General features: G+C 48.3%; 1 protein-coding gene across 6 annotated transcripts in view; it reads right to left on the bottom strand.

The window, feature by feature from the left end:
- UBAP2 (ubiquitin associated protein 2) overlaps positions 1 to 27,674 on the bottom strand; it is a 1,669,217-nt gene that overhangs the window by 129,595 nt on the left and 1,511,948 nt on the right. The window lies entirely within an intron of this gene.

Genomic DNA, 27,674 nt, shown 5'->3' with positions numbered 1-27,674 from the left:
GCTGAGGGAAATTCCTAAAGGCTTAAGGGTCTGGTTTTCCAAGAATTCGTTGTGACGTGGATGGACGGATGTAGGTGGCCATGCCTGTATTTGGTTTGTACGGACAATGTCTAAATAAGGGCCGGATTTCTATGTCCAAATAAGGGCACTGTAAATTGTACCTATATAAGGGCGTAAAGCGGGAAACCTATATACGGAATCTAAATCTACACACAACAGTACAAGTAGGGGAGACACATTTCTTTGATCTTATCAGGTAAGCAGTTACACACTTTGAAAAGGTTCTCTGGGCAAATTTCAAGATGCTCAGAAGGAATTTATAATAATGGCCTTTTCCTCTCAGGAATGTCTCTGTTACTCATAAGTATGAGGCCTTCCCCCCTTGATAGAGCTGTGGATAAATCTGATGTAGTGCTAGCATTCAGAATTTCTCTTTATCCATTTGTTCGCCATAAGTTGAGGATGGGCCTGCATCCTTTCTTTGGTGTATACTTTGTAAGCTCCCTTTCTTTTTAAGAATGAGAAACCTGCTTTAACACTTGTTTTACTCGAAGGATGTTGATTTCTTGATGATGTTTGCCCAAGTGACACTGTCAAGACTTCTTTGGTGGATGGGCTAAAGACGTGAAGTTAGAATATGCATTTCGCATACAATTTGACAATATTCTGAGATTGTGTCTGATGCAGGACGGAAAAGGGGGTATGAAGGAGTCACTATTTTGCTCAGGGTTTGCCTGCAGCCATGGATAGTTGCTGACCGTTTCCTTTTGTTGACTTATTTAACTGGTTGTAAGAAGTGGGCTCTCTACACTAAGGGACACTGTAGGCAATTTTCCTGCGTGGAGGTGGTGTGAACACCTGAACCCAGAGCAGGCTTTGTTTCTGGCCACTGAGAGAGAAGGCTTTCACCTCAGGAGGTCAGAAACCTGTCCTTAGTGGTTGGCTGGTTGAGTTCAGTCAGTCAACACACTAGTAGTCTGTAGGTTTTCAGGGGACCTCTCGAAGGTGCCCTCTGGATGTATTGCTTAATACATCCAGCACAGGCATCAGTGTGGGTTTATCAAGAAAAGGTGTTTGCTCCCAAAAACTGGCACAGGGCCTGGTTAGCAGGAATCCAGTCAAATTTCAGTCAAAGTTGCATCGGATACTAAGCAAAAAGTCGGGGGATACTGCAACAAAGTCCAGTTTCCTACACTGTTAATACTGCTTCTGAAACTGCTACTGGTATAGTTGGGGCCACTGAGGAGTTTAAACCGTGTGCTGTGAAAACTGAAAAGATTTGCTCCTTTCTTAAGCACCAGATTTTAAGTCAGTGGCTCAAAGGAGCCAGCAAGAAGTAAGCAAATGGAGACTTCATGTAGTGCTTATATAATTATAGATGGTAACTGTAGCCCCATGTGAATCTTGAGCAAAGATCTTGCATCTAAAGTAAAAAGATTATGAGCAAACACAAGCAAAGATTCTGGAAGAGAGACAAGAAAAAGACCTGCAATATAACAAAAACTAGAACTTTTGAGATAAAAGAACGCAGAGAAGAAACAGAATAGTGTGACGTACCAAGAATTTCTAGTGCTAAAGACTTTGGCCCAAAAGCAATAACAAAATGAGTTAAGAAAGGTTGAACTTTGGCCAAGCGTGAAGGTAGGTAGAGACTGCAAAGGGGTGCAGAACTCTGCCCTGTTGATGCAATAGCAGGTCTCTCCAGAAAAGGCAGTCTGATTGGAGAACATATGCTCAAGCCCAGGATTTCTGGATACAGTCCTCTAATGTCCAATCCGGAGCCAATACGAGGACTTGGGCCTGGTCTGTCCTGATCTTCTTGTGAACTTCGGGGCAGGAGTGCTATCAGAAGAAAGTCATATAGGAGTGGAGGTGGAATGGGTCTCTGAGCGAGATACGCCTTGGAAACGCCAATGCACAGAAGGTCTGACATTGAGTATTCTCAGCAGTGGTGAACAGATCAAACCATGGTTCTTCCCATTCTTTGAAAGGACCTTGCGCAACCTAGAACTCTAACTGTAAATTTGTGATGCGCTAGGAGCAGACAGTAGAGCTAATCTGCACGTCACCCACCACCAGGCGAATTCCTTGGCAGTCCAGCCATTTCTAGAAGCATAAGGCTTTCTGACACAGGGTCGTGATTCCACCTAACCTGTTTTTGGCAGTACCACATGACGCTGTTGTTCCAAGAGTACCTGTAACCGACTCCCTTCGATGGACCGCAGAAAGGCTTTCAGCGCCAAACACATGGTCCTCAGCCCCAGAAGGTTAATGAGGATCCGAGACACCACTGGAGACAGTAAACCACTCATTTCTCTCTTTCCCATCAGCCGCCCCAAACCAAAAGCAATATATCAGTCACCACTGTCCGCTATGGGTGGGAAAGGGAGACAGGGTCTCACGCTGAACGTATCATGACCCAGCAACCACCACTGCAGACCTAGGTGGAGATGTTCCCCTTGAAGTTGTAACAACTGGGACTTCAGATCCATCTGTAGAGCCCGCATTTACCACCTGGCAGGCTCGGCCAGCAGGATGAAGGAGGCCATTAGCCTCACTTTACTGAAACCGGAGGCTGTAAGATCGGCATCATAGATTAAGTGTACTGGACTCTTTCCCGGAGTAAAGGCATGAAATCTAACCTTGTTCAGAAGGACTCAGATGAAGGGGAACATGTGAGAAGGAGTCAGGTGTGACTTTGGCACCTTGATAGTGTAATGCCAAGGAAGTCAGGAGGATCCCTGTAGTCTGGAGGTGGCTGACAACTGCATGAGGCGAAGAAGCCTTCAATAACCAGTGGTCGGCATAGGGGAGTGCTGGCACTCCAGCCTTCCAAAGATGAGCTGCCACCATCATTTCCCTAAACACGCGGGAGACACTGGTGAAACGGGAAGCACAGGGACGTGAATAAGAAGAAATAGGCAGAACAGGAATATGAATACAGGTGTCCTGCAGGTCCAAAGCCACTATCCAGTCTACAGGATCGTGAGCAGACAAGGACCTGGGCCAGTATACGCATTTTGAACTGATCATTCCGTGGGAAGGCTTTGAGAGGGCGCCGATCTAATGTAGTCTGGAGGTTTCCGTCCTTGTTGGATGCCAGAAAGTAGAAGGAATAGCAAACACATACTCCTGGCACTGGCACCCTTTCAATAGCCCCTTTGGCCAAAAGGGCTTGCCCTTCCTACTGCAAAATGGAGAGATGGTCCATCAATCATGGGAATGGGAGAGCGTACCCCTAGCAAACAATCTGCAGGACCCAACTGTCCATCTTGATCTCCTGCTAACCCATAAAGAGTTGTCGGATTCTGCCTACAAATGTGTGGCAGTGCTCTTTCAAGGGCACGCTAAAGAGGTTTGACAGGCGGGCCTGTCAGGGGCGTGGGGGTTGCCGTAACAGACTGGTTGTCATGCTGACCTTGATTGTGTGGGTGGTGGGCACCTCAGCCACAACTGCAAAATTTCTGGGTCCCCTGAGAGGTTTGAACATGCTGGAGGTAATGGGTGCCTCATACAAAACCATGAATGGAGCACTGAAACTGGTGCGGTTGGCAGAGGAAGGGCAGGGGCGCCCAGAGAGTGAACCGTAGCCCTGCTCTTAAACAGCTGAGAGCGGAATCAGCCTTGTATGTGAACAGGCGCGTCCCATCAAAGGGCATGTCCATCAGGAAAGACTGGACGTCACCTGAGAATCCAGTAGACTGCAGCCACACATGGTGGCAACTCTGGTGGTGATATCTCGCCCAATTAAATGTCAAAACAGGGCAAAGGTTGTCAGGAACACCTGGGAGGACTCGAGCCACTGAATCCGAAATGGCATGGGATTACCAGTTGAGCAAGCAGCTGGTGTTGGCAGAGCGGAAGACTAGGATTGTGGAAGAAAAAACCCTCTTGTCACATGTTTCCATGTATTTAGATTCTTTGTCAGGGGGATGGGTAGGGAGCGTGTTCAGATGAGACAGACTTGTTGGGCCTTGAACAACAAGGCTATCTGGTGAGGGATGCTGCGAGAGAAAAGCAAGGTTGCCCAGAGGAGGACAATGGCACTTGGCAACTTGTCAGCTGACAGGAGTCCCAGAGCACGGTTTGGCCCAATTCCCCAATAAAGTTTCAGTCAAAGTAATGTTAAATGGGAGGAGGGGCTCAGCAGCAGGCTGTGGGACCTCAGTCAGAACATTAGTTTTGACCTTCATGGTGGAGAGATGGAGATCAAGAACTTCAGCCGCCCTGCAAATAAGCATAGCACAGGAATAGGACTCTTCAGTGGCGGGTCCAGGAGGAGAAAAAAGGGCCATCTCGGAAGAAGTGATGAAGCTTCTAACCTGCATTAAGTCATCATACCAATTGTCATCTGTATAGGGCTAAGAAAACTCATCACCCTGGTCATAGTCAGAATCTGTGCCAAATAAACTGCAAATTGAGCTGCCTTCCTTGAGGAATGGAATTTCCAATAGAGGAAATTACGTTTAATAGTTGGTTGCTACGTTGGTCGAGATCGGACTGTTCCCAACTCTATATGGGAGAGAACAACTGGTTCCTCCTCCTCTGGCGTGGACAGAGTCAGCATGGGTGTTGAGAAACCTGGGTCCGACACAGGTCTCAGGCCAAAGTGAACTTAGAGGCATAATGGGTTCAGAGGGTCAATTGACACCGAGGGCTAACCCGCTGGCGGTATCTTAGATGGAAGGCCTTGCAGCTCCTTGGGCCCCAAAGGTATGCCGGGAACTCTTTGATCTGACGTGGTGAAGCATTTGGCCCCGTAAACCCGGGCTGTGCTGGAACAAGTTGTAGGATCGGCTCCAAAATTGGCTGACTTCAGAAGAGAGATTGAGAAGATTGGCACTGCCCCAGCAAATGCCAATGGCATGAGGGAGTGGAATACCACTGACTTCTTGTGTTTGTTTTTAGATTTACCTGAAGTTTTGGAACGTGACTACCTCAACCAGCGTGGGCATCTGGAATTTGTCCTTCTGCACGAAGGCGTTCAGAAGGCACAGATCTAACATTAGAAGAAGACTTCATTCTGTGGCACAAGGAAACGGCAGGATAAACAGCCAGTCCCTATTTCTGGGACCAGACTGCACTATGTCTCCTTTGGCCAAAAAAGCCTGCACTTCTGGAGCAAGATGGACAGGTGTTCTGCTTAATGATGCAATTATGTGGTGAGCAGAAAAAGAATGGCAAGACATAGCCTTGTTGAACAGTTTGAAAGACCGATCTGCTGGATTTTATATTTTTGGAGAACATGTCTGATACAGCCTCCCACACAGTGGTCATGTACAATTAGGGCAAACTAGAGAAGCATGGGATTGACTAGAGTGTCATAGGGATTGAAATAATTGGGGTTCACCTTGTAAGTGGAAGCCTGAATCACTAGACTTGTTGGCATAGGGTGCTGTGTAAGAAGTCACGGTCGCCTGGCAACCTGCCTGTTCCCCGGTGGACAGGAATAAGGCTTAGACCAGGTGCCTATTGGGGTTTCAGTCAGGGCTTCTCTGAATAGTAGTGAAGGCTCTGAGGAAATCTGGCCAGTTTGCAAAACGTCTATTAAAAAATAAAATGTAACTTCCATAGTTGGCAGTGGTAAGTCTAACACCTCTGCTGCTCATGTCATCCTCACAGTAAAGGAGGCGCTCTCGTTTGTTGTCTTGGGGGTGGAGGACGGCAGGGAAGGGGCTACACAGGGAAGTGCAAAACCTACAGACCTCCTGCAAGTCCATGTACAAATTGTATTCATCACAATGTGTGGGAAGGAAAATGCTACTTACCAGTATGCATCTGTTCTTGGCATGTAGAGCTGCAGAATCACATACTTGTGCATAGATCGCCATCTGGTGTTGGGCTCAGATGATTGCAGTTTGTTGTTGTCTTGGAAGAAGTCTTTGTAGTCACGAGATAGGCGACTTCTCCCTTGGACGATAGTGCGCTTGGGCATCGACTCCATCCTTAGATTATTTTGCGCCTTGAAGGGAAACGATGGAGTTTGTAAGATACAAAAAAGATGTCCATGTGTAATGTATCTAAGTAAGATAACGCTGGAACAAATAGAGGTACCGGGGAAGCAGGTGGGCGTTTGTGAATCAGCAGCTCTACATGCCAAGAACAGATGCATACTGGTAAGTAGCATTTTCCGTTCAAGGCATATGAGCTGTAGAATACATACTTGTGCATAAACTGTATAGCAGTGCTCTCCCTTAGTGGTGGTTACCTGCATCTGTTGCAGTGGTCTGAAAAAGTGTTTTAAGAACAGCCTGGCCTACAGAAGCTTGTTGATGTGCCTGCACATCTACACAATAGTGTTTGGTGAAGGTGTGTGCTGCTTTACAAATGTCATCTAAGGTAATGTTCCTTAAGAATGCCATAGAAGCCCCTAGTTTGCGTGTTAAGTGCGCTCTAGGGGGAATTGTTAATCTGCGTTTTGCTTTGTGGTAGCATATTTGACTATCCACCTGGCAATTCCAGCTTTGGAAATGAGGTTTCCTTTATGAGGTGGAGAGAAAGCTACAAACAGTTGGTTTGTGTTTCTAAAAGGTTTAGTTCTGTCAATGTAATAAAGTATAGCTCTTTTGACATCAAGTGTGTGAGGAGCTCTTTCTGCTACAGAATCTGGGTTTGGGAAAAAAACGGGTCATTCCACAGATTGATTAAGATGGAAAGCAGAGCTTACTTTAGGAAGGAATTTTGGATTTGTTCTAAGAACCACTTTGTTATGATGTATTTGAAAGAATGGTTCTTGAATAGTTAAATCCTGAATCACACTTACTCTTCTGAGAGAGGTGATTGCGACAAGAAAAGCTACCTTCCATGTAAGGAACTGCAGTTCGCATTTGTGTAGAGGTTGAAATGGACGACCCATGAGCCTAGTAAGGACAATGTTTAAATTCCACTCTGGAGAGGGTGGGATTAGGGAGGAATTATCCTTTTAAGGCCTTCCATAAACGCTTTGATGGCAGGTACCCTAAACAATGACAAATGCTGTCTGTTTTGTAGGTAAGCGGCAAGGGCAGCAAGATGTAGTCTTATGGATGTGTATGCCAGATTACATCTTTGTAGATGCTGTAAATAGCAAATAATGTTTTGAGTTGAAGCATCTAGTGGGTTAATTTTGTTGTTATTGCAGTAAATGACAAATCTTTTCCATTTGGCTGCATAGCAAGCTCTAGTAGTAGGGCGTCTAGCTTCTTTAATAATGTTCATACAGTCCGGTGGTAGGATGAGGTAACTGAACTCTAGGACTTCAGGAGCCAGATTGCTAGGTTTAGTTGAGCTGGATGTGGATGTCTTTTCTCTCCATGGTTCTGTGTAAGAAGTTGTGCGGAGAGTTGTAGTTTTTGGTGTGGAACTACTTCCAGGAGTGTTGTGAACCATGGTTGTCGAGCCCATGTTGGAGCAATCAGGATCATCTTTAGAAACTGTTTGAGCTTTCGCACTACTAATGGAATGAGCGGGAGTGGCAGAAAACCTACGCAAATCTGCCTGACCAGTTCATCCATATCGCATTGCTCTTGGACAATGGGTGTGGATACCTGGCGGTGAAGGTTGGGCATTTTGCGTTTGCATGTGTGGCGAACAGATCTTTATCTAGGTGGCCCCACATCTGAAAAAACGGAAGAAGAACTTGTGGATGAAGTTCCCATTCGTGGATGTGTTGTGTCTGACGACTGAGCAGATCCGCAACCTGATTGTGTACCCCTGGAAGATATTCTGCTAGAAGGTTTATCTTTTGTGGGATGGCCCATTCCCATATGCTTTGCGCTAGTTGAGAAAGCTGCAAAGAAAGTATTCCTCCTTGTTTTTGCATATAATATATTGCTGTCATATTGTCTGTGCGGACAAGGACAGTTTTGTTGATGAGATGTGTTTGGAAGGATTTTAACGCTAGAAAGATTGCCAGTAACTCCAGGTGACTGATGTGGAGCACTTTTTGTTGAGGGGTCCACCTGCCCTGAATTGTATGGTTTAGGAGATGGGCTCCCCAGCCGGTGAGCGATGTGTCCGCTGTTCGTACTATCTGTGGAACTGGGTCTAGGAACGGCTGCCCTTTGGAAAGGTTTTGTGTGTTCCACCACTGCAGAGAGCGATGTGTGTGGCTGTCCACCAACACCAGATCTGAAAGTTGACCTTGAGCCTGGTTCCACTGACGTGCTAAATATTCTTGTAAAGGGTGCATTTGAAGCCTTTCATGAGGTACTATGACAATGCAAGAGGCCATCTTTCCTATTAGTTGCATAAACACTCGAGCCGGGAGTGAGTGTTGGGGCTGAAATTTTGTTATGAGGGTTTGCATACTGGCTGTTCTGACTGGATAGTGGTATGCAAGGGCTTTGGAAGTGTCTATTGTGGCCCCTAGATACTGATGTATGTGGGACGGCTGAAGATGTGATTTGGTGATGTTTATTGTGCACCCCAAGTTGTGGAGCAGGTGAATTGTTTTGTGAGCGTGGTGAACACACTGGCTATATGACTAGGCTTTGATCAGCCAGTCGTCCAGGTATGGAAACACATGAATTTGTTGTCTTCGCAAGTGGGCGGTTACTACTGCCAGACACTTTGTGAAGACTCTGGGTGCTGTGATCACTGCGAATGGGATGACCTTGAATTGATAGTGCTGACCGTCCACTAGGAACCTTAGATATTTCCTGTGAGCAGGGTGTATAGGAATATGGAAGTAGGCGTCCTTGAGATCTAGAGTGGCAAGGAAATCGCCTTGTTGGAGCAGTGGGAGGACCTGTTGAAGGGTGACCATGTTAAAGTGGTCTGATTGTATGTAGATATTCAGAGGTGTGAGGTCCAGTATTGGTCTGAGTACCGTCTTTTTTGGGGATGAGAAAGTAAAGGGAGTAAACCCCTGTGCCTTGATGCTGGAGGGGAACTGGTTCTATTGCATGCTTTTGCAGAAGTGAGAGAACTTCCTGTTTGAGGAGCAGTATATGTTCCATGGATATTGGACGTTGTTTGGGCAGTATGGTTGGGGGATTAGCGGTAAATTCCAGGCAGTAACCATACTGGATCATTTGTCTCACCAACGTCTGTAGTAATGGAATTCCAGACAGGTAGGAACTGTGAGAGCCTTCCTTCGACTGGAGTGGAATGGTCTGGAGGGAAGTCACTGTTTGGTAGCAGGGGAGGTTCGGTTGTTGTTACCTTGGCCTCTACCCTTGTTATTATTTTCTCTGTAGCCACCTCTAAAATATGCCTTGTTGGGGGATGTTTGTGTGGGACTTTTGTAGGTCGAGGGAGTAGTGTCTGTGCCAATGTTTTTGGATGTGCCCCTATCAAAGGAGCGACGAAAGGAACCTCGTGGTGTTTGAGATTGTAATGCTCCCATAGATTTTGCAGTGTCTTTGTCTTATTTCATTTTCTCCAAAGCTGTATCCGCAGCTGGGCCAAAGAGGTGTTCTTGATCGAACGGCTGGTTTAAGATAGTTGTTTGCACTTCTTGTTTAAAACCAGAAATGTGCAACCATGCATGCCTGCGAAGTAAGACATTGGTGTTGAGATCTAGATGCGGTGTCTGCTGCATTGAGGGCACATTTGATGGATGCATTTGTAATTAACTTGCCCTCTTGGACCAGATCGTCGGCCTTGGCTTTGTATTGGTCAGGTAAATGTTGAATAAGATGTTCAAGCTCATCGTAGTGAGCCCTGTCATATCTGGCAAGCAATGTCTGTGCATTAGCTATTCTCCAGTGATTGGCTGTTTGGGAGGCAACTCGTTTGCCTGATGCATCTAGCAGTTTAGACTCTTTGTCTGGAGGTGGATCATCACCAGAGGTTTGGGAATTAGCACGTTTTCTTGCATTGGACACTACCAAAGAATCTAAAGGGAGTTGTCCTTTAATGTGAATTGGATCGTTAGGTGCAGGCTTAAACTTTATCAATCCGAGGATTAAGAATCCTGGTCCCGACAGGGTCTTTAAATATGTCTGGTGCATGTTTAATGACACCTTTAAGTGTGGGCAATGTATGTGTTGCTTTTTGTGACTGAGCAAATGTATCTAGTAGGAAGTCTTCGTCCATGGGGTCTGGATGTAGTTCAACGCCATGATATTGCGCAGCTCTTTTAATGAGCTGACTAAACCCTATATTGTCATCTGGGGGAGATGGCCTAGATGGGTATGCATCTGGATCAGGAAAGTCTGAAGGAGCTGTAGGATTGTTGTAATCTTCCCATATATCCTGTGGTGTAGTAGTGTCATCATTAGGGTCATCTAAGGAATCCTTATCATGTCCACCCCCGTCCCCGAGATCATCCTCATCCTGTGGTGGTAAGGGTGAGTATGGAGAGAGTGTAGGAGAGTGTATAGGAGAGCTTGTAGGAGACAAAGATTTGGTAGGAAGAATAGGAGAAGAGGGTCTTAGGGGTGAAGTTGCAAAGTCTCTTTTCTTCACAGGTACCTCAGGAGAGTGTGAGGTATCTGATTTCATCTACTTTATTGGTATACTGACAATATGGCCTGTTTTAGGGTCCACATGTAATGTCATTTGTTTCGGATCAATAGGATCTGGGCGAAACAGTTCTTTCTGCTTGCTGTCTTCTTTCGGTGCCGATTTTTTCGGTTCCGAACGTGGTTTTGATTTGGGCTCTGGAGCCGTAGGAGGGGTCTTGTGCTCCTTTGGCTTCGATGTGGGTGTTGAGTCGGAAATCTTCTGCGGATCCGAAGGTTTTCGGTGTTTGTTTGGTTCCGAGGCCTTGTGGTCTTTCGGTGGCGAAGGATGCGATACCGAGGCCTTTTTGGACAAAACGGGAATAGGGTGTAACACTGATTTCGGCACCGAAGGTGTTTTATGGGTACTAATATGCGGCTTGCTCAGTTCCGAGCTGCCTGAAGGCTTTTCCTTTGTATTGGGAGCCAGTCCCGGAGGCGGGGCTTCTGAAGTTTTTCCTCGGTCTCGACTAAGGCCTTCAGGCAAAGTTTTGACCAGAGCCTTCTGTTTATCTGATGGGGCAGAGGCATGGACGGAGTCGTAGTCATCGGGTTCCGAGATGTCGAGCTCCTCCGAATCCTCTGCCTCTGGAACATCAGGGCCTTCGGCAAAGATGTCGTGTGGCACCGGTGTAGCCTGTTGAGTCATAACGTGTCGTCGAGCTCGGTGATCATGGATAGTCTTTTTAGAGGGAAAAGAGGCACAGGCCTGGCAATCCTTTTCCTCGTCTTCTGGTGAGAGGCAAAGATTGCAGACCTTGTGGTGGTCAGTGTGTGGAAATTTAGCTCCACACTGCGGGCATTTTTTAAATGGAGTCCTTTCCATTAGCCGTAGGGCCGAATGGCGCAGATAGGCCCAGCAGCCCGTGTCGACGACCGGAATCGAGGATTTTGAGGTTAGCGCGTCGAAGGGCACGCGAACGAAACAATACCGTTGAGTGGTGATGGGTTGCGCGTCAAAATGGTTGGAAACACTGTACCGGAGCGCAGCAAGTCACATCTGAACCAGATGGTATAAAAAAAAACAATCTAAGGATGGAGTCGATGCCCATGCGTACTATCGTCCAAAGGAGAAGTCACCTAGCTTGTGACTACAAAGACTTTTTCCAAGACAACAACAAACTGCAAACATCCGAGCCCAACACCAGATGGCAATCTATGCACAAGTATGTATTCTGCAGCTCATATGCCTCGAACAATAATTTACACCATCTCCACAGTCCCCTACAAAGCTTGACTGAGCCTGCTCAGAGTTGGAACAAACAAGTTGTTGGCACACCGGGGTGCTGCTCCAAGGAAAAGGAAAGGTTCTCTCCAATGTGGATTGAATTATGGATCAGTGTGTTGGTACAGGTTCAGGTCGGGACTGATCAATTTGCCTCTGAGTCGGATAGGACTATTGGCACAGGTTCGTCCTCTGGCGGTGTCTTATGTCAAAGGGACAGGTGTGGAATTTAATGACAGACTGGAAGTCTGCTATGATTTTGGAGCAGAGCCTAAGGCAGATTCAGGAGGCACAGACAGTGCAGAGGGTGGACCTGCCGGAGGTAACCAGACTGGAGGCCTCTGCAGATCCTTGGAAGTGTCAAATATTTGCAAGATGGCCACCTCAATAGCATCAATCCGTACCAATTTTGCAACTGGCCCCCAGAAACTCAAGGGACACCGGGATCAGTTGCAGAATCGGCTCCTAATGAGGGACTGGGAGGAAAGCAGAGTGGCACCCTAATGTCCTCATGATTTTTCAGGCTGGGAAAAACCTTGTTTGGCACTATAAAAAAGTGGAATTTTAAGAAAAAGCTCATCAACTGATGAGAAAAAGGTTAGGAGCTAGCTCCAAAACCCTGTACAAAGGAAAGAAAAGAACTAATATTGATGTGCAGAGGTAATGCTTATATGTAGCTTTAATGGCACTTCTGTGGTGGAAAAAATTCAAGGCAGAGCTGAACACCACTACCTACCTACACTCTGGAGCAATGCTGTTTACATTTTCCAGATTCAGCCTGGCACCTAGGGATATTCTAAAGGTGAAGAATCGGTGGTTAGAAGCATCTAACAGAAAGACTGGAAGAACCAGAAATACACGTGTGTTTTATGGCACATTTTTACATTGATGTTTGACCAGAATTGACGAAGCCCAGACAAGAGATCACGACCCACAGGCTTATCAAATTTTCGTTCCAGATCTCCTTGCGAACAGTACCCTCCTTACAATCCTTACCCTCATTTCTCTTACAAAACATCATTAAAAGGAGTTAATGTCATCGAATTGAGAAAATCTGGATTGTGGTGGTTCTTGAACTGTAGGACAGTATCTCTGTACTGATGAAGAACTGGTATAAAGCCTAGATCTTTAATGTGAGGAATGTTTCTCTACTGTCCAGAATAGTGACTTAACTGTGAACCCTTAAGCTTGCATGAGCAGCTCTCATTTTGTGGTGGAAGCATTTGCGGTGCTACAGACTACAGTGCGGTAGGACCCATGGGAGACGTAGGAATTGAAAAGATGGACAGCCGAGAGGAATAGTTGTTATGAGGTTGCTTCTATCAAGGTAATGGAGAGACTAATAGTATGGATGGGTACCCAGGGTCCACAACCTAAGGCACTTGTCACCTCTTCAACTGGGGTATCCAGTCCATTGAAAGGTGAGGGGATTTGCATGATGGTAATTCCTTAAATGTCAAACTGAGTTAAGAAGCAAAACAAGTGGCTACTGTAAACTCTCAATTTCAATACAGTCACTGAAACCAGAAAGGTAGCAACCAAGACGCAGGTTTTAAATACCCAGCGACAACTAGCAGAAGAGATATCAGAGCAGTTCCACATCTGCTTCCTCTGCTGGTATTCACTAGCAACTTCAAGAAAAGCTTTAAGAACATTCCGAAAACAATTTCGTTTCAGAAGGATATGCAGAACGTAGCTATATTTTCCAACTGCACACACTTATGTTCAGTGACAGAGTTGCGCCTTCCAATCCGGATAGTCTTTGGGTGCCTAACAGCAAATTTACTTCATTACCAAATCTTAACCACCAAAAGCTCAAGTCATGTGGATCAGTGACCAACATCTGCTTCCTGCAGTCACGGCAAAGTTTTAATCCTGTCTTTTTCAGGTAAGACAGTCTCTGGCACATTGCTTGTGGCCTGAGTAAAGCTTGAACAAAATGTTTTCGCTGTACAATTGGAGTGTTCTGGTCAAAGGCAAGGATCCTTGTTCACATCAAACAATATGACGATAACCAATGTGCAAAAATAAAAAGCTCACAAAGAAATATATTTTGCAACCCATCTATTCAATTCCCCACCTTTTGTGGAACAGTCAAGAAACATGTTAATTAATTCTGTTAACAATATTTCTGGTGGATACAGAATCTCAATGTCAGCATGCAGAGACTGCTCGACTGCAAACAAACGTATAACTGGGCAATGATAACCAGCGTTAAAAGTAGAGATTATTTTAAATTCATGAGGCGCATGATGCACAAGGTAGAAGGCCACTAAGTAGTTAACTCTAGTCATCTGAGTAGCAGTATGTGTTGCACACAGTGCTAGCAACACAGAAGGTGACTGATACAACTCTAGTCCTTCAGGTAGAACATTGAATGGTCACTGATGGAAGACTACCGCCAAGACAAAAACAATTACTTTCAAAGACAGGGGGATCACTTAACGAAAGAACCAATAAGAAGCAAATGGTTTTCTCATAATCATAAGAGTCGTTTCGATGACGCATACTGTTGCTGTCAACATTATCTAAATGAGCCGACATCTACCAGTCCAGAACCTAGACCAATGGCAAGTATCTAATGTCCTTGCACTGTGACCATCTCTTAGGATATCAGCTGAAACTGGAACAGATCCAAAGTTTTACTAGCAGGCTTACTGAGAAACAAGAGTCTACCAGGCTGAGCCACCTTGAACCACCACCCCAAACTAAATTGACAACAGTACAAACATCAAACTTTGTACCACAAAGCTTGATCAATCTCTAGCAGACAACAGTGGTGTACCTTTTGGTGTCCAAGACTGACCAGTGAAAGATGTATGCAAATGGGAGCAAGTATGCCTCTAATCTTTTTGATAAAAAGCAAATAGAGTAGTCTCTAGACCTCCTGGCCTTTCAAGCCTAAACTTCAGAAAAGGTCTTAACCATTGAGTCGAAGTATGATTAGACCTACTGCTCCTCGAGGAGCAGCGTTATGATCTTATAGTTGTTAGGTAGGTGTTGTCAGGTAGGTACGCACTCATAAAATTACTAAAAAACCAAAAGCCTTGTCAGATTAACTTGTGAGGAAATACATGACTCAACATACTCGTATGCAGCCTCATACTTGCATGAAGGCTATAACATGACTTAGTGTTTCATCTCAAATTCATTGCACTAGCTTCTAGGGTCAAGTACTGTACTGCGCTCCATAGAATCTGAAACCTCCTGAAATATGTTGCAGTAGAGTGCAAAGAGCTTTGGAAAGTGCTGTGGTGGAACTGTACTGCTACGTTCAGCAGAACTGCTTAGTGCACTTCTTGCAAAACTACATCAAGCTTGTTGGTCACTCGATAGTTCATCTCATATCTTTTAAAACCTGGGAAAGAAAATTTCTCAAAATACCTGCCCATGGCCACTGCTTCAGAGCCAATTTTATTAAACTAGAAAAAAGCGTACAGGAAAGTCAAGAATTAAGCAATCTAACATTTGTCCTGCTCAAGTCCAACGATTCCACCCAAGACTGCACAGACAGCTAGAGAAACTCTTGAAAAGCCTTTTACTTGTCCATTCGTTTTTTCAGGATAGTGTTATAAATTGAATGGAAAATGCTAACATGTCTGATTGATTGAGTCTGTATACCTCTGGTTGGTCTGCTAAGCACACCAATAGCTCATCTGTGCCCATGATGTTGAGATTTTAAAAAGATGGCACATTCAATATCCTTCCCCTTCAAAATTAATTTTCCCCCTCATAGAGATGTGAGATAACGTGACAATTTGCAAAATAATTAAACCTAGGAAGCCAGAACCATACATCACTGCTCTCATCCTGCAAGACAGAGTGCTACAGAGTTTAACAGATACAAACGTCAGAGTGCGCAGAAGGGGTTATCAGGCACCGCACTGACATGTTCAAGTGAAAGGTACAATAGCTATTATCTCTCCAGTGCCATTTACAACATGCCTAATGAAGTGAATTCTCAAACCTCAATTGCCACCTCTATTGGAAGGAACATGGGAAGTTCGGATATGGATGCAGGGCAGATTTTATTCATAAAGAACAAGTTGCTTACCTTCAGTAACAATATATCTGTAAGAGACATAGATTAGTTATGGATTCCTCACCTTAGAATTACCCCCAGGTGTCTGACTGGATCCGGAGAACTTTTTCCCCAGCAGCACCTCTGCGGGTTGATAGGTGGTGTCGGTCGACTCCGCGTTCGTCATTGGCGTCGTGATCGCGGAATGACGTCGCTATAACTACTTGGACACCGCTCTGGCGCGCTGGCGAACAAGTTACTTACCTTCGGTAATGATATATCTGTAAGAAACATTAGTTAGTTATAGATTCCTTACCTTAGAAATACCCCCAGGCGTCAGACTGGATCCAGAAAGTTTTTTCATCAGCAGTACCTCTGCACATCGGAAGGTGGCGTCGGTCAGCTCAGCGCCCTTCGTCTGATTCTTGGTCGCCAGGATGATGTCGCGTCAGCTACTTAGACGCTGCACTCGCGCACTGACGTCAGTTCTGTAAACGACTTTCCGCGCCAGAATCGCAGAGCCATGCAAGACCAATGGTGCACAAAACTAGGGCCCAGAAAGGATATCCCTAACCCTAGAAATCAGTTCGCAGAACGGGCAGGATGGGCGGGGCGGTAAGGAATCTATAACTAACTAATGTTTCTTACAGATATATCGTTACCGAAGGTAAATAACTTGTTCATCTGAAAGAAACACGTTAGTTATAGATTCCTTACCTTAGAATAGATACTTCAGCAAAACCAACCCCGGTGGTGCATCTGCGAACCAAAATCACACCAGAAAGTTCTGGAGAACAGAATGGCCAAAGAAGCCGTCCTTCCGGACTTTGCTATCCAGGCAGTAGTCCTTGGTAAACGTGTGCAGCGAAGCCACATAGCTGCCTGGTAGATGTCAAGAAGGGGGACTCCATGTCCCAAAGCAGTAGAGGCTGCCGTCGGTGGAATGGGCACGCAACCCCACTGGAGGTTCCTTTTTCACTAAGTAGTAACAGATTTTGATGCCAAGAATGACCCATCGAAAGATGGTTCGTTTCTGCACGGCCCGACCTTTCTTGGCGCCCACATAGCCAACAAAGAGCTGGTCATCCTCCAGGAATTGTTTTGTGCGGTCCAGATCGAATGAAAACGCACGTTTTGGATCCAGAGGGTGAATCCTCTCCTCCTCTTTAGAAGGATGCGGGGCGGAAAGAAGGTGGGCAAGGGATAGTCTGTCCTATGTGGAAAGAGGTAACCACTTTGGGAAGGAAAGAAGGCCTAGTTAGAAGAACAACTTTGTCTGGAGGAACAGCCAGGAAAGGAGGTTTGGAAGAAAGGGCTTGAAGCTCACTCACCCTGCGAGCAGAGGTGATGGCAACAAGAAAGGCAGTTTTAAGGGTCAGAAGCCTGAGAGGACAATTATGTAGAAGCTCGAAGGGAGCGCACATAAGATAGGTGAGAACCAGGTTCAAGTCCCACTGGGCCATTACGAAAGGGGTTGGAGGAAACAAGTGAGTAATGCCCTTAAGGAAGCGATTTACAATAGGGGACTTGAAAAGAGAAGGCTGGTCAGTCTGTGGTTCCGTGAATTCTGAACCCGTTCAATGAAGGTTGTCGTATCGTGATGATTTTGGTATCAGCGAACCGCGACTGACAAGTGCGGTATGCATGAGTGTTTTCGTCATGCTACACCGATGGATTCACTGTGTATTTGACGATCTAGTCTGCACCCTTGGGTTTCATTTTGTGCATAACCGCCATTTTGTGGTTGCCCTCACATAGGCTAATGACTACAGGATGACTGTGGCCAAGCAAGCCTCTAGGGACGCATACACCTTAGCTTGAGTTCGTGTTGACTCCTGTTTGACCTGAGTCAACTGACCCTGTTGCCCGAGACTAAACTTGTTGAGCCAGTACCTCGTTAAGCAGCTGGTCAGATAGAGATCAAAGAGCAGGACATTATTGATTCTATGGCAAACGCACACACCCCTCTATCTTGCTTCTCATCTGTTTCTGCTCCTTCCTTTTATGGCCTTATGGCCTAATTATTGATTTGGGTTGAGGTCTTTTATGATGGGCCCGTCCGGCCGGTTCGAGCAAGAATGCTGGATTTTTGCCTTGTCATTGGCGATGGGCTGGATAACTGAAAGTGGGTTTGTCGTTATGTGATGCCTCTGTAAATGTCATCCTCTGATTGGTCAAATTTGTAAGTAATTGATGCTAGCCGGGAACGTGGTTTTTGGCATAAAAGACTATGCTCCGCTCTATTTTTTTGAGCAGTCTCCTGAGAACATACATGATGTTGTACTTCTAGGATCTCTGTTACTGGCTGCAGCTAATAAATTTGATCTTTGATGTCAGCAGAAGAATCCCGTGTCTCTGTACTCTAAGACAGGTGGACCCGAAGACTTTGGCGTGTCCCCTGCGCCGCTGGGTTTAAATCCCTGTTCTTCAAGTCAGCCAAAGGAAGGCCGAAATATAGCCTTTTAGAGTGTCCTGAGCAGAGCCCTGCTGGGCAATAATGAAGAGGAGAACCTCTGTAAGGGGGGCAGAAAGGGGATCCATAACCTTAGCTGCCAAGGTAACATTACAGACTTTGGGAGGAAGGACAAAAGCTGTCAACTGTCGCTGCTCAATCTCCATGCATGGAGGTGGAGGCTGGACAGGTTCAGGTGGAGGACCGACCCCTGCTGCTGCGACAGAAGATCCTCCCGAAGGGGCAGTCTGATCGGAGGATCGATGCCATGTTAAAGAGCTCGGGATACCAGACTCTTCGTGCCCAGTCCAGAGCCACAAGAATGACTTGGGCCCGGTCGTACTTGATCTTCTTCAGCACTCTGGGCAGAAGTGGTATAGGCGGAAAGGCATATAGAAGACCGCAACTCCACTCGCGATGAAAAGCATCGCCTAGCGAGTGCTGCCTTGGAAATTCCAACGCACAGAATTGCTGACATTGCGCGGTCTCTTCAGTGGCAAATAGATCTAACCAAGGTTCGCCCCACTGCTGAAAGAGACCTTGCACCACCTCCGAGTGAAGACACCATTCGTGATCCATCATGCACCTGCGGCTGAATTCGTCCGCACTGGTGTTCAGAGAACCTGCCAGGTGTTGAACAACCAGGGATATGCCCTGATGTGCCAGCCATGTCCAGAGGAAAAGGGCCTCCTGATATAGGGTCCACGACCCCACCTTGCCCTGTTTGTTTCAGCACCACATGGCGGTGGTGGTGTCCGTGAACACCTGCTCTACTCTTCCCCAGACAGAGGAAAGGAATGCCTTTAGTGCAAGGCAAATCGCCCAAAGCTCCAGAAGGCTGATGTGGAGCCCGGACTCCGCCGGAGACCAGAGGCCTCTGATGTCCGCCTCCACCATGTGGCCGCCCCACCCCAGAAGTGATTTCATCCGTCATCACTGGGAACTCTGGTTGGGGAATGGAGAGGGATCTGCCGTTGACCCAATCCTGGTTCGTTAGCCACCACTGCAATTGGTGTGCAGTGCCCTCCGACATCTGGACGCAATCTGAAAGATTCCCCATATGCTGTGCCCACTGGAACGTCAGGTCCCACTGCAGAGCCTACATATGTCTACATATGTCACCTGTCATAGTCCACCAGCAGGATGCCATGAGGCCCAGTAACCTCAGGGTCATTCTGACCGAAACCCGGGATAGAGGCTGAAAGATCTGAATCATAACCCGAATATCCACGACTCGCTGCTCCAATAAAAGGAGCTTCTGAGAGGAAATCAGGTGTGACTTCAGCACACTGATGGTGAACCCCAGCGAATGCAGGAGGTTGGCCATAGTCTGAATTTGGGAGACGACAGCCTGGGGCGAGCCCACCTTTAACAGCCAGTTGTCGAGATAGGGGAAGCCTGGAACCGCCATCACCTTCGTGAACACCCGAGGGGTGCTGGTAAGTCCAAAGGGGAGCACGGTAAACAAAGTGCTCTTGGCCTACTGTGAGCCGTAGGTAACGCTGACGGGCTGGCAGGACGGGGATGTGAAAATAAGCGTCCTGCAAGTCCAACGTTACCATCCAGTCTCCAGGTCAAGGGCAGACAGGACCTGAGCAAGTGTCAACCCTTTGAACTTCTTCTTCCGGAGGAAGCGGTTGACATTCCTGAGATACAAGATAGGATGCAGGCCTTTGTCCTTCTTGGGCACCAGAAAGTAACAGGAATAACAACCACAACCTACTTCTGGGGCAGGAACTCGCTCGATGGCTCCCTTGGCCAAGAGAGCTGTAACTTCCTGTTGGAGAAGGGCCAGGTGATCCTCTGATATGCGATGGAATTGAGGTGGCATGGATGGAGGGGTAATCTCGAAGGGGAGGGTGTAGCCCCTTCGGACTATCTGCAAAACCCACCTGTCCCACGTGATGTTGAGCCAGTGGGGGAGGTAATGGCAAATCCTGCCGCCCACTGGTGATGGGCGGCCCTGAACGGTCAGACTAGGAGGGTTTGGAGGCTGCTGTAGAGGGGGTGCTGGTTGACTGGCTGGTGATGGGTCCCACGTCCCCGGCCGTGCAGAGGCTGGACAGCTTGCACAGGCCTGTGGCTCTGGGTGGAACATGGCGGGCACCCCTTCCGTAGCTACGAAAGGAGCGAAAAGTACTGCGCTGGGCGGGAGGTGAATACGAGGCCCAAGGACCTGGCCGTAGCCTTGGAGTCCTCAAAGCGCTTAAGCACGTTGTCCACCTTGTCACCGAACAAGTGACGACCATCAAAAGGCATGTCCAAAAGCGTAGCTTGGAAATCACCCAAAAAGCCAGTAGACTTCAACCAGGCGTAGCGTCTAAGTGCTACTGACGTGGAAATTGTCCTGCCCAGTGAGTCGGCGGTGTGCAGCCCACATCGGATGGCGAACTTTGCTGCGTCTCTCCCTTCAGCAACTGCACTGGAGAGCACGGCCCGGGCCTCCTCCGAGCACTGTGGCAACATCTGCACAACCTTGTCCCATTCAGAGTGGGAATAACAGCCCAAGAGACATGCTGTGTTCACCGACCACAGTCCTAAGCTGGTGGAAGAAAACAACATCTTCCCAAGGTGGTCCAGCTTCTTGGATTCCCCATCAGGTGGTGTGTTAGGGAATGCGCCCTTTGAAGTCGAGGCTTGGACCACCAAGCTCTCAGGGGTGGGGTGATGGGAGAGGAAAATGGGGTCACCCGGGGCCGGGCGGTGGCGTCGGGCAATCATCCTATCCACAGGAGCCCCTGTATTGGGCTTGGACCAAGTGCCCAAAAGGAGCTCCGTGAGGGCCTCATTGAACGGCAGCAGGGGCTCTGAAGAGACCGCTGGCGGTTGAAGCACCATGGTCAGGAGGTTAGTCCTGACCGCCACCGTAGGAAGCTCGAGGTTTAGGGCCTCGGCCACCCTACGCAACACCACTGCGTGAGATGCACCCTCCTCTGTAGCCACGGTAGGGGGAGAAGGCATGCAAAGTTCTGGGGAGCTGTCCAAACCACTGGCCTCGCCCAACTCCTCTCTTCAGTCTGGTTCTTCCAACTAGTCTGCTGGAGCGTCCACAGACCCCTCCCAGTCGTCCTCACCTTCCTTTGGTAGCCACTCAGGGTGATAAGGAACACCAGGGGAGAACAATGGTACAGAAGTACCGGTTGGCATCGGTCCCAATGTAGGCCGACGTCGATCCGGCTCCGTGTCTACAACAAGGGATGGCTGGGGACACAACGGCCTCGTGGGAGGGGTGAGAGGTGTCACTGGATTTGGCACTGGAGAAGGTGTCACGAGGTCGACCGGCGCTCATCCGGATCCAGGCCTGGATCCTTGGGGGCCCTGCGCCGAAGCCGCTGGCATTGAAATCCTAGAGCCCCCAGCTGAGTCCGCAGGATCCGAGGGTGCACCGGTGGAGTTGGGCTGCCCAAAGATGGACTGTAAGGCTTTGTAAAAGCGGCGAAGCTGGGCAGGGGTTGCTCCGGCTCCCAGAAAGAGAGGAAAGGCCGGAGTCGACCCAATAAGCTCCGCGGGCTGAGCCGGATGACTACCTTCCGCTTCCCGCGTCGTGTCGGCCGGCGGATGGGGGAGAACGCGAAGAGCAATGATGCTTCTTCTCCTTCTTCTTGTGCTTCGACTTACCCGAAGACTTCGATGACGAATGGTGGTGGTGGCTCCGTGACTGGCCCCGCGACCTCCCTCTCGACTGAGACCTCGAACGGCACTGAGCCGACTGCCAGGCCTCGAGATGCTTTCGGGATCGCTCCCGCAAAGACTTTGGGTTCATAGCCCGGCAGTTGGAGCACGACTTCGGGTCGCACTCCAAGCACCAAAGGCACACGAGGTGCGGGTCCGTGACCGACATCAATTTGCAACAGGAGTCGTAAGCTTTGAAGCCAGTCGGACGTGACATCCCTCGGTCCACCAGGAATCGAATGACTTTAAAAGATGTTGACAAAAGTCGCAAAAAAAGAAACCGATTCAAAAAGTGACTCGACGTACCGCTCTCTCCGGGTATGAGCTGGCTGGCGTGGAAAAAGAAAGAACTGATGTCAGTGCGTGAGGTCAGCGTCTAGGTCGATACCACGACGTCATTCCAGCAACCACAACGGCAACGACGAACACAGAGTCAACCGACGCTACCTATTGACGCGCAGGGGTACTGCTGAAGCAAAATTCTCTGGATCCAGTCTGACGCCTGGGGGTAATTCTAAGGTGAGGAATCCGTTACTAATTGTCTCTTTCAGATACTACAAATACTGTCTTAGTGGAGGGCCCCCTGACCACCCAGAAAAACATTACCGACTTCTGTCGCCACTCAATCTCCACGCATGGAGGCGCAGAGTTGACAAGTTTGGGTAGAGATCCTCTCCTGCTGCTGCAACAGAAGATCCTCGTGATGGGACATCCTGGTCGGAGGATCGATACTCATTCTAAGAAGATCTGGATACCAGACTCGCCTTGCCCAGTCCGAAGCCACAAGAATAACTTGTGCCCGGTCCCTCCTGATCTTCAGAACCCTAGGCAGGAGTGGTATGGACGGAAAGGCGTAAAACAGGCCTGTGCTCCACTCGCGACTAAAAGTGTCACCTAGCGATAGCCGCCTTGGAAACTCCTGCGCACTGTACCGCTTACACTGCGTGTTCTCTTCGGAGGTGAACAAATCTAACCAAGTTTCTCCCCATTGCTGAAAGACCTTGCGCCACCTCCGACTAGAGACGCAATTCATGATCTACATGGCATCGAGTGCCAAGTTCCTCCGCTCTGGTGTCCAGAGAACCCCCAAGGTGTTGAACCAACAGTGTTATGCCCTGCTGTTCCAGCCATGTCCAATGCCCTGCTGTTCTAGCCATGTCCAGAGACGAAGAGCCTCTCTACAAAGGGACCATGATCCAACCCTGCCATGCTGTGAACACCTGCACCAATTTCCCCTTGAAAGAGGGAAGAAATGCTTTCAATGTCAACTAAATCACTTGGAGCTCCATTAGATTTATGTGGAGCCCTGTCTCCGCCAGGGACCAGTGTCTCTGATCTCCACCTCTCCCAGATGGCTGTTCCATCCCAGAAGTGACACATTTGTCACGACTGGGAGATCTGGTTGGAGAAGGGAGAGAGGTCTGCTGTTGACTCAATCGCGGTTTTTTACACACCACTGCAGATCTTTTGCAGTTCCTTCCAAGATCTCAACCAAGTCGGTGAGATTTCCCCGATGTTATGCCCATTGGCACTTCAAATTGCATTGCAGAGCCCTGTCTTACCAACAGGATGCAGGAGGCCATAAGGCCCAACAGCCTCTGAGTCAGTCGCACCGAAATCTGGGCTAGAGTCTGAAGTATCGAAATCATACCCTGAATATCCTGGACTCGCTGCTCGGGAGGATAAGCCCGAAACCACACTGTGTCCAAAACAGCTCAGATGAAAGGGAGCGTCTCAGGAGTCAGGTGTGACTTAGGCGCGTTGATAGAGAACACCAGTGAATGCAGAAGGTTTGCCATAGTCTGAAGGTGGAAGATGACTGCCTGGGGTGAGGACACCTTCAGCAGCCAGTCGTCGAGGTAGGGGAAGACTGACACCCCTAACCTGCGAAGATGAGCTGCAACCACCGCCATCACCTTGGTGAACACCCAGGGCCACTGGTAAGGCCAAAGGGGAGCAGCTCAACTGAAAGTGCTCGTGGCCTACCTTGAATAGCAGGTAAAGCCTGTGGCCAGACAGGATAGGAATGTGAAAATACGCATCCTGCAGGTACAACACTACCATCCAATCTTCCTGGTCTAAGGCAGACAAAACCTGAGCCAGAGTGAGCATTTTGAATTTCTCCTTTTTGAGGAAGAGATTTATGGTCTAAAGATCTAAAATGGGCAATAGCCCCTCGTTCTTCTTTGGACTCAAAGTAGCGGGAATAAAAGCCACTGCCTACTTCTGAAATCGGGACCCTTTCTATAGCTCCCTTGGCCAAGTGAGCCGTAACTTCCTCTTGTAGCAACTTTAAATGATCCTCCATCAGCCGTTACTGATTTGGCAGAATAGAAGGAGGAAAAAGTAGAAAAGGTAGAGAATAGTCCTCCTGGACTATCTGCAAAACCCACTTGTTCGATGTTATGGATCTCCAGTCGCGGAGATGACAACGAATTCTCCCACGAACTGGAGTAGTGTGGTTCTGCAGATTCAGCCTAGGAGTGGTTCTGCAGAATCAGCCTAGGAGTGCTTGGAGGCTGCGGCTGCTAGGGGCAGTGTGGTCGACGACTTCTAACCTCCATTCTGAGCTCAGAATGCACCGCAACCATGTCCTCGCACAGCTTGGGCAATCTGTGCGGGACGGTGGCTGGGATAGGGCTGAAGCGGCTGGTAACACCTTCAGTAGCCACGAAAGCAGCAAAAGGAAGACTGGCCACGGGGGCTGTAGAAGATCCCCAAGGATCTGGCCGTAGCTCAAGAGTCCCAAAAAGGCAGGTTCCATCAAAGGGCATGTCCAGCAAAATTGGCTTGGACATTGCCCAAGAAGCCAGTTGTACAAAGCCAGATGTGGTGCCTCAAGACCACCGTCGTAGAAATCGCTCTACCCAGCGAATCGGTCGTATCGAGGCCACACCATATAGTGAATTTTGCTGCATCTTTCCCATGACAGTTTGGGAGAGCACAACCTGGGCCGCCTCCAGGACTTGTGGCAGCACTTGCGCAACAGACTCCTAAAGGGAATGGAAGAAACGGCCCAATAAGCATGCAGTATTCACCAACCGCAATGCCAGACTGGAGGAAGAAAACAACTTCTTTCCAAATGAATCCAGCCTCTTAGATTCCCTATCTGGAGGGGCAGAAGGCAATGTGCCTTGGGAAGTAGAGGCATGCACCACCAAACTCTATGGGGTGGGGTGTTGGTTGAGGAACTTTGGGTCGCCCGCTGCTGGGCGATGGCAGCGTGCAACTGACCTATTTACAGGGGCCCCTGTGCTAGGTCGACTCTGGCTTCAGCTCCGGGGAACTGTGCCTAGAGCGTTGGTGCTCCTTAACCCTCTCGACGACGTACGTCAGTTGAGGCGAATACTAAGTCCGCTTGAACTTCTTATTGTGCTCTCGAATGGGAGGAAGAGGACTTATGGCTCCGGGAGCAGTCCCACGACCTCCTTTTCTTCGATCAACACCGTGACCTCCTCGGAGTCTCGCTGGATGGTATCGACTGCAGGGCAGCGAGAAACCTCATTGCTCGCTCCCTCAAGGTCTTCGGAGCCATCGCCAACAGCCCGAACACTACTTCGTACCGTGGGCGTGCTCGAGACACCAAAGACATACACGGTGGGGATTGGTGGCAGTCATCATGAGGGAACAAGTCCCGCATGGCTTGAAACCGGTCTTCCTCGAAGACATCCCTCGCACACAAAGTCGTAAAAAATCCCAAATTTAGAGAAAAGTTGAGAAAAAGCCTACCAAAGAGCAGCAGAGGGGTAGCTCTTCCCAGATCGGAGCTTAACGGACGTGGAAAGAAAAGAACCGACGTTCTCGCGCATGGGTGGCATCTATATAGGCACTGCGACATCAGCCAGAAAGAGATGCTGGAAATTCTTGTAGCCTGAAGATCTCGAGTGCAGAGCCAACAAGCCTTGGCAACAGCAGGTTGAAGCGATGCACAGGGGTTCAGTCCCAGCAGTTCAGACGAGGATACTGGCCTCAAAATTGCAGAGAGGACAATTCAGGCCTCAAAGGAGTTGCAGAACCACCACCAGTGTTGCGGAGCCTTTCAAAGTCCGTGGAAAGTCAGGAACAGCAGACCGGTCCGCTTCGTTGCAGTGCCTGCAGATGCAGTGGAGTGACTCCTTCACTCCAAGGGAGATTACTTCGGATGTCCTTCATGCCCACAGTTCTGTTGAAGATCCTGGAGGAAGCACAGACACAGACGACAAAGAAGATTTGCAGAACAGCGAGACCAGGAGCAGCAGTAGTCTTCCGTGATACAGTCTCGGTTCCAGGCTAAGCCCAAGTGTCCAGAGGGTCGAAGAGTGACGTGGTTTCAGGCTTGAGTCTTGTCCCACCACAAACCTGAGGATCCACCCACAGGTAAGCCCTCTCATATCCTAAGAAAGGGGTTAGGACGATTCAGAGCTCCCTCCTAGAGGCAGAGCTGGACAGAGGGGAGGATACTCCTATGTCCTTTGTCCAGTTTTGTACCAAGGGCTTCCAGAACTGGCTCCAACTCTAGTATGAAAGGAGGGCATCAAATGTGCCCTTCAAAGCAGTCTGGTGGTGCTGGCAAGTGCCCCAAACCCAGCCCAATACCCTAAGCCCTGTCTGGGAGGTGGTCACACCTTCCTGTGGCAGGTAATCTATTGTTCTATTCCCCCCCGCTTGAACTCGGCTCCACAGCAGGAGTGCAGAATCGTGTCTGGGGTTGTCAGCAGCACTAGCTTGCTGGAAGACCTGGAAGCTCCCAAGTTCCGGGAGTACTGGGGGCTTCCCGGAGGAGCCCCTCCATTGCATGGAATCATACTTCAAACACAGGCAATGGTGTTTGGGTATGATTCCAACATACTAAACGCGTCCAGGTTCGGTACAGCCACTATATAGTTAGGCATTGCGTAATGACCCATTGGCACTATATGTTTCAAAATTGCTGACCGCACTTACAAAGCCTGTAGAATCGACTTATCACACTTATAACTCAGCACCTTGCCTTCAGGATTGAAAGGCCTGCCCTAAGGGTGACTTACAGGTTTTAAGTGTAGCGACCTCAGATTTAAGTAACCGTGTATCTGTCTTAAGTGGTGCCAGCACCTGCTTACACAGGCTTCAATGGCAGGCCTGTAGTCACAGTCTGAGTGGCTTCTCATGGATTGCACACTACATGCTGCAGCCCAAGAGAGAACCCTTTTATACCTACGCCCTGGGCACCTTAGTACCATATACTAGGGACTTACAAAGGTACACCAGTAGCCAACTGTGGAGATACTAAAGTACTTATGTCAAATTTATGGAGGAGGCAGGATGGCTGGTGTCCAGATTGCCAGGATCCCAGTCAGACTAGCATTTGTGTTGGGAATGACAAACACCTGCTGAGTCTGCTTACCTTATTGCTCTTGACTCATTTAATCAGCAGGGAGCAACCCTGGCAAAGCAATGTTCTGGCTTGGCAACTTGTAACACAGTTCCAAACCAGGCCTCATACACTGACCTACAGATGGGACAGTGATATGCGATTATTGAGCTCCTACATAACATGTACTTTGCGAAGAAGCAAATTGCCTCAGGGAGACAAATGGCCACAAGGACGATTAGAGAACCAATTATGCAATCCTAAACTTTTATACAGTACCAAAACCTAGTCAGAAGAAAAATTGAATACCAGGAAGATTAACATAGGAGTTCTGTAGGACTGTTACAAGTGAGGACTGCCGAATATGACTGCTCTCCCTCAGCTTTTGCGGTTTGTCAACTAGTCAGCAGCATTCTCACGCCATGTACCGCAAGGGCTGACTAGAAGGGAAACAAAGATTGCTAACCTTCTCATTTGGTACTGAATATTGTGTATTTCAAAGTGTCCTTTGGGTGTGTGAAACCGTTGTGAATTGTTGCTTTACTTCA

The sequence above is a fragment of the Triturus cristatus genome, chromosome 2_1, assembly GCF_964204655.1.
Source record: "Triturus cristatus chromosome 2_1, aTriCri1.1, whole genome shotgun sequence".
Taxonomy (NCBI): domain Eukaryota; kingdom Metazoa; phylum Chordata; class Amphibia; order Caudata; family Salamandridae; genus Triturus; species Triturus cristatus.
Note: the sequence above shows the minus strand (reverse complement) of the source record. Positions and strands in the feature narration are given on the sequence as shown.